We start from the raw sequence: 10,531 nt of genomic DNA on the forward strand, positions 1-10,531 counted from the left end.
TTAAATGCCAAATCAAAAGCCCTCGAAAGAGTTTTGTCTCAAGTTTTTCCCATGAGATTTGTATAGTTGTAGGAATTGTATTGAGTAAATAGAGCTTTACTTATTGACTTTGCAATGCATTGTATTTGTTAATTGTAGCAATAGTCAAAGCTCGAAAAAATCTCATCAGAATTCCGAAAATTTGTAAGAATAAGTTTTCGGAATTTTTGTTTTTAAATATTTCATATAGGGAATAGTAGAAAATAGTCAGAAATTAGATCATATATTAAAATGGAAATTCCTCTTAGATTTTAAGCTAATTAATTCAGTTGGCCACTTAAATTTGTTTTAAAATGGAAACGCAAAATTGATAAATATATTAAGTAAAACGACTGCGTATTTGGCCATAATTAGTCAGACCTGTTGAGCTTAAGCCCGAAGTAAAATAGGAATTATGAAATCCCACACATACCATTTGGTAAAACAAAAACCTCAAGAGTCGTGAGGACGTGTCGAAAAGGCAATGAAGATATTGAAGCGTGAAGAGATCAACGCAATCTGCATTCAAATAGTGAAGATTGATGAATGGTTGGATGGATGGATAAATAGTGAATTGAACTGAATTCGCTACAGATCTGATTAGCACTTGACGAACCGGATGCTCGACTAACTGACTGACTGACTGACTCATTCACTCAGTCAGCCATTCGATCAGCCTATTCAAAGACAGCCTTGATCATCGTACAGAAATGTGCTAAACGCAAATTTATTATGGCAATCCAAATAGGAATCTTGGCATGACCTCACATCCATCCAAAACAAACCGACAATTCGCAAATTCCGTTAGTTAAGCAAATAAAATCCGCTTAGTTATTAAAACAACAAGTGCAAATTCCATAAAAAAAAACCGTTCGGATTTAAATAATGTGAGAATAACGTCAAGTTGTGTTCAGCAAACCGAAAAACTGAAAACACAGAAAAACCAAATTCTAAATTCCGAATGACGGCATTAATGTCAGCTTTGACAGTTGCGAGAAAAATGAAAAATGTAATATACTATTATTATAGTTATTATATTTAGATTTAAGACAGGCTTCATTAACAATGATATTTTATTAAGTACAGTAGGCATAGGAAAAACTAGCACGGAAATTTTCTTAAGAAATACTTGCAAGTAGTATTAAAATTTGATTGGAGAGGTATATTTTTAGTTATAAGGGGTGTGGCATTTAATTCAAGCGACTATAACAAATTCTTTTACTTTAATAAAGTATTAATTTGTTTTAGCTATGTTTATAAAAAATTCAGACGTCTAGGTCTTACGGTTTGGGCTTTTCAATGATCAGTCAGTGTTTCAGGACAAAAAGTTTTATTTTAGATACAAATTTTGGAGTGCAAACAAATAAATTTTAGTAGTTACAAATTTAAAGAGAGCACTTACCATTTTATAGTCCATTAATCCGATTTTCGAGTGATCACTGTAAATACAAAACCATTTTGTGCTAAAAAAAACAATACGGAAAAATGAAATTTATTTATACAAATGGAAATAAATATAAATTAATAAGCATAGACAAAGACTTTAAAAAAAAAACATCTCAAAGACATGAATACAAATAAATTCTTTGTTAATTTGTATCTAAGTTTAAGCAGTTTCAGTTGCTTTTTAAACAAATTTCGTTTTCATTTGCATAAAATGTGGCTGCTATCAAGAACATGACTAAAGGACAGACTAACAAATAGACAGACAGACAGACAGACAGACAGACAGACAGACAGACAGACAGACAGTTGGTCGATTGCTTGGTTGCTTTGCCAGCCTGTCAAAAATTAATTTCTTAGCAAAGATTCATTAACAAAGGCGATGGACCTGTTCCAAAGCGCCTAACAGAGATTAATTGCCAATAGAGCCGCAATGAGAAGCGTTTGTTAGATAACATTCTTCTTTCAACTTTTTGTGGAGTGAATGAACGCATCGAAACTAAAAGTTTTGTGGAATTCAAGACAAGAAAATAAAGAAGCAAGAAAGAAAGGTTACTTTAGGTTTGCCGATGATTTGATGCCCTTGCAGAGCCCTGTATTCATTTTTAGACTGATTGTTCCTAGGGCAGCTATATGATATAGTCGACCGATTTCAACCAAAGTTGGTCAGGATGTGTAAAACAATACCAAATGTATATTTTATGAAATTTGTTAAAATATCACAAAAAAAATATTTTTTTTCATACTAAAGGTTCATTTGTAAAAATGGTTCCTATGGCAGCTATATGATTAAATAGTCCGATTTAAGCCAAATTTGATCAGAATGTATAAGACAACATCTGGTGCAAATTTTTTGAAATTGGCTAAGATATCTCAAAAAAATTAAAAGTTTTGCACATTAAAGGTTGATTTTTTATTTGTATTTCTTATGTTATTTCAGTTGCTTAAAATTGTGGGATTAAGAATCAATCTAAAAAATATAAAAAACATAAGTGATTATATTTTTTTTTCCAAAGATTTTCACATTTAGTGACAAAATTAAACACCCTTTACAAGGGTATTAAAAATGCGCCCAGAGTGCGTCTTGTCTTTAAATAAACACATTAGTTTGATTATTGTTTGCCGCACACAAACTTTCGTCTTTTGTCTTACTTTCGGTTGTTTTTTTTTTGGGTAACAGTGAGTTTAAATATTTATTGACGGCAAAGAGATGAAACTGCCATCTTATGAAGGTCTTTTGATCAGTTTGTCGCATTAAAATTTAATCACTTTATTTGTTATTAAGCATACAAATAGAACTACTTTCATGGCATTCAAATGTATATTAATGTAGTGGTCAAAACAATCGCCCACAAATGATAAACGTGTCTAGTTTATTGGTTTATTCCATTTAATTGGATTCCTTTTATGACTTTAGAATGAAGTCGAATTTGGATTGAATGAATTTGCCGCTGTCGTTTCGTTGACCTTGAAATTGACCAGGACAAGTCTGATAACGACTCTGGCTTTGACGTCTGTTGTATTAATGATTCCATAGCTACCTATGGTTATGCAAATTATCTACTATTTGCATATTTTAAAACGAGCTACTTTAACTTATCTAAAATGGAGCAGCTTTTGCAGGAGCTAAAATCTGTGCGATTAGCATTTCTTATATGTTTCAAAACGAGCTCCATTAGAATTTCTAGACACAAGTTTAGGCAATCAAACACTTTCTTAATATTCATTTATTTTATGTATTTTATTTTAAAATTTAAATTCCTCAAAACTAAACCAGTTTTAAAGGAAGTTATCTAATGGAGAACAATAGAAGAAGAACTGGAAAGTCTATTAGTCATTATTATATAATAGTTAATATACTCTCCCAGTTTATTCAACCAAACACTTTTTAAATATTCACTAATTTTTTATTTATTTAAATTCTATAAAACCAGTCAAGTATTAAAGAAAGTGACAAATTGATTTAATTAAGAAGAAATGGAGAAGCTGGTTTTGCAAAAATAGAAAGTTTTAAGGACTGAATTACATAATAATTTCTATAGCAAAACTGGAAAGTCTTTTATTCATTATTATATAAGAATATTTATTAAACTAGTCTTAAAATTCACATTTTTACTTTTTGTTCATTTAAATTCTTAAAGAAAGTGACAAAGTTATTTAATAGAAGAAACTGGTACTGAAGAGAAGGAAAGTTTTTTTTGTACAAATTATATAATATTTTTATACGTTCTCGAAAACTTTTTTAATGTAATGTCATGTTTTGTGTGTAGAACATAAGATCAAAAATAATACAGTTTATTTAAATTCACTTTGCATTAATTAATCATTTCAGGTTGTTTAGAAAATAATTTTAATTCGAAAAGTTTCTCATTTCTGATAATTTCCTGAAAAAAATGTATTTTTTAAACACATTCAATAAAATTTTATTTTGTTTCCAGGATATCTTCCAAAAATAGTTAATCTAATCTAATCTGATCTAATTTTCCTATTAATTCATATAATTTTTTTGAGGCTTAGTTTTATTTAAATTCTTGTCTTAGGCTAATTTATTTGTTTATTTTTTTTTTATATAAAATCCAAAAAATTTTTAGCAAATTCTTTTTAAAAATTTTATCTTATTCAATCAAAGCAATTTATTATAGGGTATTTAATTTGCTAGCGTATAAAATTGTCGGTTTGCCAAGTTAGTCACAAATTGATTGAATGTCGACAATATATGAATTTCTTGTAGGCCATAAAAAAATCCAGATTGCAAAACAGAGTGTCGTAAGTTAACTCGGTTAGTTTCTTGAACTTAACACGACACTCAAAATAAAAGAGATAGGCATAAGTTTGAATAAACATATGAATATTGCATATGATTCTAAGAGACAATAGTTTGGAGTTAGCAGGAGGCAGAACTTGTGCGATAGATATTATCATTTAAATGGTTTGGCCAACATGAAAAAGCCAAAAGGCAACAGGCAAATTTAAAAAATTAAAAAAGAAAAAAAAAACACCCGCCAAGCCGGACAGACGAGATGGGAGCATAAAAATAGTGCTGAGCACATTAACACTTGATCAGATAAAAGAGCTAACTTATATGAATTTTATGTAAATAAATCTAAGTGGATCTGGATATATGTGCGATATATAGATTTAGATTTTAGGGTGCGTTTAAAACTAGCTGACGAGCGATAATGATCATGAAATTTAGCTGAGTTATGAAAGTAAATTCTTAGAGCCTGTTGAATCCAGCTAAAGACTTGCTACATTAAATAAATATATTTAAAAAAAATCGAGAATAGCCAGAATATATGTAATTTGGTTCAAAATTTATGCGCACACTTTGGAATTCAAAATGTTGGGCAGAAAGTAAATTATAGACTAATAAAACAAGCTACCAAATGAAATTGGCATTCAAAAATGTGGTTGACTTTTCTGGTCCTAGTTCAGTTCTGAAATCTTCTCGTTTGACTACATTTAAAAGCGTCTCTTTTTTTTTTAACGATTTAGATTTTAATTGAATTTTATTTGCCAATGTTTACGAGTAAAAAACAAACAAAAATTTAAAAAAAAATGGCTAAAAGCAACCTAATTGAATGATTTGCATGCAAATTTGTTTTGTGAGCAGCTCGTAAAAAACAAATAATGAACCGAGAACTCAGTTTTAAAAACCCAATTCCAAAACTAAACTAAAAATTAAAAGCTTATAAAAAAAACCCGCCTTAACAATTAATATCAAATGTGACACCTGTGCCACAAATTTATCACAATCTTCTGTCGCAATCGTCTGCTAAAATGTTATTTAATTTGATTTTGCTTTAGTTAGAGTTGCGGTTTTTAGTTTTTGGTATTTTAGTTTATTTTTTCTGTTTTTTTTTTTTTAGTTTTGGATTAGTTTAAATTAATGTTTGTTTTTATTTATGAGACGCTTCAATGCCACTGGTCTTATTTTGTTGTTCTTTTTTCTTGATGTTGTTGCCGCCCATCTGTTTGTATTTCCTGAACGTATTCTTCAAATGTGGACAAACTAACGCATTATATAATGATAAATCAATAGACACTCTGTTTAAAGCCACACAAATTTGAAAGTTTCATTTGAGTCGCACTGAAAATGACTCTTAAATGTCTATTAAACAAATACATAATAAATTATATTTGGTTCGGACAATATTCACAACTCTATTGTAGTTGTTTGTGTTCTATATGAGAAACAAAAGATACAGTTCAAAGATACTTATTGTTGGAGCTATTCATTCAATTTGCTAAAAGACACTTAATATTCAGATTATTTTTCCTTATTTCTTTATTAAAACTCATGTCAAAATAATAAATAGCTTTTAAGCTTTTTTCTTTGTTTATTTTTGGTTGCATGAATGAAAAATTGTTTGAAAGTGAGCTTTAAATTTGGTGTTAATTTAATTTCAAATACTTTTCTATATTGTCAATAAATATTAAATCTAATTTTTAGGGTCTACGCTTATTAAACAGAATTTATGTCTATAAATGTATTGTAGTATTTAATAATAAATATATTAATAATATATTATTAGATAAGATAATTTTTTAATCCCTTTTTAATATGCCACTAAAAAGTCTAAAGAGTTCGTATTTTACAATTGAATGTACTCTTTCATTTAAGCAATAATTTTAGCTATTATCATATTATTATTTCATAACTAAAACTCTCTTCAAATCAAAACATTATTTTAAGAAGAGTATTGTGATTAGTGTTAAGTTTCGTGCGCCTAATTTATTTAATATCTAAGAAATATGGCATATTATGTTAATAAATGAATATATCATTTTAATACCTTAATATTTAGTCAATAATTTATCAAAGATGGATTTCACATTCCACAGCAAGAGCAAATCCATTAAACAAAATAGACTTGGCCGATTTTCATTTGAACACCAAATTTTTGAATTTTTTGGGCTAAATAAATTGCCAATAATTTGACTTTGATAAGAACGCGTCTTATCAATGGTATCTGAGACGGAAGTACACAAGTTCTTGTTATGTTCATATATATTTATATTTCCGATGATGATGCTGATGATTTGGCAAATCGAATGACCTTTACATTAAAAAAACAAGAAGATTAGCATATGGAAACTGTCTTGTATCAGTATTTTGATGACTCCAATTGATTGTTGATTCTTGATTGATTGAAACGAGCTGGTGAAAATATGTTTACAGTTTGTTTAACGGACAAATTCAGATGTTTTAAAAATTTCAGAAACGCCTAAAGAGCCTTCGACATGCAATTCTTATTAGTTAATTAAAATAATATAATAAATAAAAATACAAAAAAAAAATAAATAATATTTGGTTGATATTTCCCTCATTTGTCTTACAGACGCTACACTGTGAGATAAAAGGTAAACGAACTCATTTAAATTATTTAAAGTATATTAAATTGAGTATCTTTAAATTTGTGGACTATAGAAATACTCGACTTCTTTGTAGAATTTTTAGTCTTAGTAAATAACCAAATTTTAGCCTGAAGTTTTAAGTACGACATACTTGATTTTTTTGCTCTGTGTAAAACTTATAATATATGCATGAATTTGTATGCAAACTATTTGTCGATAGGCCTCAAACAAGTTGTTGTTCTGATACCATTGATAAGCTGACATTCGACCAACTGAGTTGACTGTCATTTTGTGACAGGTCTGTCATTTGTTTCAGCATTATCTTAATTTTAATTGGCCATAGAAACGACACGTATTTTGTTAGATTTGTTAGATTTGTCTTTTTAAAATTCTCACGCACTTTTAACATTTGGCCAAGGGTTAGGCTTATTTTGATTTTAATTTTAATTCACGCTCTGCAAATTTCGCTAATGCATTTTTAATGAAGAATCTGAATATGATTTAGAGGAATACAAAAATATGACATCATTTGTTTCTGTTCTAATTGTAATTGAATGAAAAACTCAAGAACTCATTATGAGTACGAAAAACAGATGAAAACAAAGATAAAAGCCAAAAAAAAGAGTTTGCTTGCCTTTCACATTTGCTGACATTAAAGGATTACATTTAATTTATTTTCTTTTTTTTTTTGATTAAAGTCGTGAAATTAAACGACACGCCTGGGAAATACCCATGATGATAGCAAGAACGCCAAGCGCAACTTTATAGTTGATTTATCTACATATTTTTTTTCTTAGCCAACTGCAATATTGGTAGCTCAAGGTCGAGTATGCGACGACCCCTCAAGTTCACTCCAGCTGCAGTTAAACTTAAGTCAACTGAACTGAACTCGAGTCGAGTCGAGTCGAGAAAGTCATTCAACTTTATGCATGAGCTCGATGCTGATAAGCTTACATAAGCATTCGGAAACGAGGCATGCAACCGGCAGCTGAAATGGATGCTGGCAGACTGCAACAAGGTCAATACATGTCACAGGCTGTTCGCACAGGAAACGGCGATGATTCATGCCCAGAAATTGTGAGGGACTTTGTACGAGTAACATGCGAGTATGTCTGTAAGACAGGTCACCTTCTGATTCAGGAAAGCGTATTAAATTTTAAATTGATGGACTAAACTTTGTTATACCCTTACAGAAGGTACTGTCATTTTTCTTACAATTTTTGTAACCTATTGAAGAAGGCATGGTTATTTTTAAAATACTATAAACATAATGAGCAGCGGATTCGATAAGACTATGTCTCTCAAATTTAAAGCGTCAATTGGAATTCTATTAGAAACGATCTTTAGAAAATCAACTTTTGGTTTTTTGTTTTGTAATATATCTTAAAAAATTTCTCGAAATATAAATTTGGTAAAATCTTGTACATGATAACCAAATTTGGTTCAAATCGGGCCATTATATCATATAGCTGCCATAGGAACGATCCGTAGAAAATCAACTTTTGGTATGAACAAATTTTTTGCTTTGTAATATATCTTAACAAACATCTCGAAACATAAATTTGATTCAAATCAGGCCATTATATCATATAGCTGTCATAGGAACGATCTGTCGAAAATCGACTTCTAGTATGAAAAACTTTTTCGATTTCTTTAAATATTTCATACAATTTGATAATATATGCCCTTTGTGTTGTTTTATACATCCTGACTAAATTTTGCTCAAATCACTCAACTATATCAAATAAAAATTATAGATCGAAAATCAACGTTAGGAATACATTTTTTTTTTCTTTTCTTGAATAAAATCAATCAAACTCGCAAATTGAGTATTTAGTATTATCTTTTACATACTGATTCATTTTTGATAAAATCAAACTATAATATTATATAGATCTTATAGATATAATGGATCGAAATTGTATACAGGGCACTGCAAGAGTATCAAATCTTCGGCATGGCAAACATAAACTTTCATTGTTGTTTTTTGATTGGATCAGTCATCAGCTTTTGAGTCAGAGCTCTCAGTTTCGTTGACTTTTGATATTTCAACTGGATTGCAATTTACAGGCTTTCTCAATTTGGTTAGATCAAGATCTACGGACTTACCCGAGAAATTCAATGGGGAAAAGAAGTCGGTATGGATTCTTTGCTGATTATTTTCAGTTTTTTTCAGCAAATACTCGCATATGATTTTGGGTTAAACTCTGTTTTAAAAAAGGTAAAGATACAACTCGTATTTGTCAGCCTTAATTCGGTTTTTGATAGTTTATGAATATATTATAAATATTCAACTTGTTTTTCGACTTTGCTCTTGTGCTTTTGTTCTCATCAAAGGTCGTTTCAACAAAGTTTTCATCATCATCCGCTGCGTGGGCTGACCACACAATTTACAGCCAAAAAAATTGTGTTAAATTATTGAAATATATTTATTTATATTATAGTATTTTTTAACATTTCACAGCGGTCGATATTACATTCATATATGGGGGTTTTGCCAACAAATTGCATTGCAAATTATGTTTAATAATATTTGTTTTTTTTTTGCCATATATTTTGGCTCAATGGAATGCTGTCAAAAATGCATTTACATATTCGATACCGAACCGAAAATGCATTAAATACGCATTAAGGCTCAATTTTTCACTTTTGTTTTCATTATTTTTTTATGACAGAGCTTAAGAGAATATCGAGTATATTTAAAATTGTGGAGGGTTAAGTGTCTTATAAATTATTCAGTTTCACTTCGATAAGAAACTAGAAGAGGTTTAACTAAACTCAAGAGCTATGAGCAGGGAACTTCAATGGCTATTAAATATATTAAATATTAATATAATTGATAAGTATATATTTTAATTTTGAAAAAAATAATTCTTGCAAAAAGTCAAAGTATTTGATGTTGTCGGAAAAAAAAATCGAAAATTAAAAATTTTTTAAAGTTAATAATTTATAGATGCAGAATCAAATAAGAAACCAAATAATGACCAAAATGACATTCTGCTTGAAAATCAAATCATTTTTGGCAAAGTAATGAGAATTTAAAGTCTGCTAAGTCATAGGACTGACAGCTTTACAAGTCAAATTTTTCTCAGTTTTGACATAATTTTTTACAGAAAAAAGAATCCCCTCAGAATCAAATTTAAAGTGTCGTTTTACACTAATTTGGGCACCAGGAGTTGGTTAAAAGTGAAAACTCAATATTTTAAATTTTGAAAAAAAAATTTTTTCCAAAAAGTCAAAGGGGGGAGTACATGAAGTTTTTGGAAAAAATATCAAAATAAATTTTTTTTTTAAGTTAATATTTTTTAGATGCAGAATCAATTTTGAGACCAAATAAAGATCAAATTGACATTTCCCATGAAAATCGGTTAAGTTTTGGCAAAGTTATGCAAGTTTAAAGTCTGGTAAAATTATGATTCCTGCTTATTTTATATATGTGTAGTTTTTATTTTAAGTGTAGGGCACCACAGCTGTCTGTATGGCTTATCATATCTTAAGCAAACCCACGAGACATCGATTTCAAAGAGAGCAGACCAATTGAAATCGCCAGCTGTGCTGGGCTAAAAGGCGCTACATGCTGCGTATCTCGAATGCGTATTCGAATTTTTATTTTTTTTATGGTTTTTTATACTTTGGTTGACTTTGCCTTGACTTAAGCATTGTCGTTAGCTTCATCCTGTTTACGAAGAGGTGAAACACACAGCATTTAAAC

This window comes from Drosophila innubila (assembly GCF_004354385.1).
Source record: "Drosophila innubila isolate TH190305 chromosome 3L unlocalized genomic scaffold, UK_Dinn_1.0 0_D_3L, whole genome shotgun sequence".
NCBI classification, from domain to species: Eukaryota; Metazoa; Arthropoda; class Insecta; order Diptera; family Drosophilidae; genus Drosophila; species Drosophila innubila.